The 3324-nt window shown below is 37.3% G+C and overlaps 1 pseudogene; it reads right to left on the bottom strand.

Annotated features, from left to right (window-relative positions):
* Positions 1–868: 868 nt before the first annotated feature.
* On the bottom strand, positions 869–1598 carry LOC116106865 (annotated as a pseudogene).
* Between the last annotated feature and the right edge of the window lie 1726 nt (positions 1599–3324).

The following is a 3324-nucleotide window of genomic DNA, read 5'->3' as shown; positions in this document are numbered from 1 at the left end:
CTTGGACTTCACACGACCGCAATTTGCGCCTGCTCGTGTGGGCCAAAAAGAATGCCCATGTGGCAATTAAAATATCACACACGTGACAGATTTTAATAACCTGCCACGTCCACATTTACAATAAATTAATAACAAATCTCTTGATTTTGTTTCTCAAATTAGAATTATAATTAAAAATACGAGAAAGTAATTAAAATTTAAAAATATCATAATATTCACATTAATTCCACCGAAATTTTACAATTTTAACAAGCCTAATATTGTTATTATGATAACACATGTTTAGCAAAACTCCACTCAACTCTTAAGAGCCTAACTACCCGTTATATTTAACGGAGATATTTATGAAACAAATAAATAATTAAATAAAAAAAAAACTAATATACTATAACAAACTAGTCGTTCTTTAGTCACCGCCGTACAAAATCTGCCGGAAGACCGGCAAGCAAAACGCGGTGACACATCACTCACTCACAGTCACTGACTCACTCATTGTTTTACTCTCATCATATCCCACAAGAGGTCTGAAAAGAACAAATCGCCGATGTCTTGGAAATAGTCGTCCACTTGACATGGAGAAGACGAGAAGCTGAAGCAAAATCTTGAGGCAATGTTTGGAGAAACATGTCATTCGAATCGCCACTGAACATACAGTCTTGAAAAATCGGGGCGCTGTTGTCTTCAAAAACGATAGTTCTGGAGTTGGAATATCGCTGAAAAACTCGTCGACGGAAAGGCAAATCAAGCGGTAAGAAATCGGCTGATTCATTCACAAATTCGTCGTTGTTTCACCTTGAAACTCTACCATCGCTGTTTCTTCTTCATCAACACCGTTTTACGAGTTTTTCTTTTTCTGGTTCAGTTTTCTTCAGAAAGAATGAGTTCTGAAATTGAGAACAGAAGTTGAGAAAAAGGTTGTGACTTTGAGACTCATCACCCGATTCGTAACCCGAAACTGTAGACGAAACATTAACTTCGGGCTTTTCTTCTTCTTGTTCTTGTCGTTCTTCTTCTTCTGGTTCTGAACTGGCGGTGTAGAGAAATTTGTTAAAGCGTCTGGACCTCGAAGCTTGATGCTGCATTATCATAAACCCTTGCAGCTTCTTCAGCTGTATCGTAAGTACCCAACCATAAACGTACACGTCGTGCGGATCTCGAATCTCCAGCCGCCCATTTTCCCCAAGGCCGTTGCCGTACACCGCGAAACTTCTTTCCATTATTTGTTGAAGACATTTTGTTTTAGAGGTCTCCGGCAAGTAGCGACATCAGCTGCTCTTTTCCGTTAGTTGCAATGGCAGGAACGTTACTGGCTTACTGCAACTCGGTTCGATGTTGATCTCTATCACATAGCGTTTCACCCGCTGGCGGCCAAACAACTCTCCTTCTTATCACTTGAAGAGTCTGTGGCATCGTGGTCGGTCATAGATATCCGTACAACTCTGGTGACTACTGTAACGGGGTTGGTTTCCGGGAGATTCGATCATCGGAAAGTTTTTTATTGGGTTTTGAAGAGGCTGGTTTGGTGTACTTTTGGTAACGTTTCGGTGTTCAGTGCATTTGATGGGACAAAGAAAACTCATAGTACTTTGGTCCATCATCGTGTTCTGAAAATTTCTCTCAGATCTCACTATTCGCATCTAAAGAAAAAGAAACAGAAGAAAGAAAAGAAAAGGCAAGAAGGCCACGAATCGTCAAAGAGAAGTTGAAACCTTATCTGATAAATAATCTGACAGAAAAACTCAAAAGGAAAACGGAAAGAAAGAGTACAGAAAACAGTGAAAATCTTGGAAGGTTAAAACCCCGGCACATTTCAGACTGAAAAAGAGACGCCTCTGAGTCTCTCTGTGACTGTAAAAAAAAACAAACCCACAAACAGAGATATTAGAGGACTGAAACAAGAACGAAAAAGGCTAGTGCTTAACCCTGCTTGTACAGAACTTCCTGTATACAACTAAGAATTAAGAAGTTTCCAAATAAACACACTTTCTTAGATTTCCTGATCAAACCAGGGAAATGATCCTTAACCCCCTCTAAAATGGAACAAAAGAATCAAGATAAGAGAAGATGAAGAAAGTCACAACAAGTGTACGGAACAGATTTCAGAGAGAGAGACGTTATGGTAAGAGAGTTAGTGAGTGGAGAGAAGCAGGTTTTTAGTTGCGGAGAAGACCAAACACTGAAATCGCTGTTTATATGATCCCAACAGCCGAAATTGAAAAACTCGGATACAACCAACCATTTTAATTAATATTACTATAAATTTCAATATTTCTTTTTTTATTTTTAAAAAAAAGTTATTTCAAAAAAAATTCAGTTTATTTAATCATTGCTAATTAAGGTAAGCATTGGACCGGTCGGTAGCAAAACGCGAGATTCCGGTGACGACCAAAAGTGAAACGAAACGCCGCATCATAACGGAGCCACAGGAATTTGACACGACAAAGGTGGGCCATGGAAGAGTTTGGCGCAATAGAGAAATCATATGGTGCTGAGTCAGCGTGTATTCATCTCGAAGAGTGTGATGCCAGTCACGTGAGGCCCAAGATACCCGCCATGTTAATATTTGTTCAGTCAAATTGATTTGATTAGTAAGACCTCGCAACCTTTGACTACTTAAAAGCTTCTTCACATCACTACTATTCATTATTACGGTTTGTTCCTTAATCAGGCGGATTAATTAATTAATCAGGATTAAATTCTATTCACGGCTTTAACCCTTTTTATGTTACCCACACGTTAATGTTATGAATTGCATTGATACTCTTATTAACTCATAAAAGAAATCTTTCATCATATTTAATAATATAATATAATTACCGCTAAATTATTATATTGGGATTACGACATTAAGGGTGTTTGGTAATTTGGGCATGGGTTAATTTTTAACCCTTTGAAAGTTTCAAGTTGAATATTTTTTATTGAATTTAATTTTGGGAGAAATATTAAATTTTACTTTTTTATACAGCTAGTCAAAAATAACAAGGAGAAGAGCATATGAGACAGATGGAGTATCGGGTGATGGCGAAGTGTAAAGTGGGGGGACCGAACGTCAACAACTTAAAAGCAAAATACAAAAATATTAATTGAAATTACAACATTATTGAAGTTAACTCTTCTCAATCTCCCGCCCGCAACTCCATTTATAATCTCACCTATCTATTATTGCCACAATTTTTACAACAATAAATCAATGTTCTCTTCTATAATTTGAACTGCCCTTTTAATAACAACAATAAATCTACCTTTCCTTGTAACATAAGTTATCGATTTCAAATTTTGATTTCGAAACAGGCCTCCCTTTTTTATAATCTCAAATCTTCGTGA

The sequence above is a fragment of the Pistacia vera genome, unplaced genomic scaffold (assembly GCF_008641045.1).
Source record: "Pistacia vera cultivar Batoury unplaced genomic scaffold, PisVer_v2 Contig524, whole genome shotgun sequence".
Taxonomy (NCBI): domain Eukaryota; kingdom Viridiplantae; phylum Streptophyta; class Magnoliopsida; order Sapindales; family Anacardiaceae; genus Pistacia; species Pistacia vera.
The sequence above is the reverse complement of the archived record's forward strand: the minus strand, read 5'-3'. Positions and strand labels throughout refer to the sequence as shown.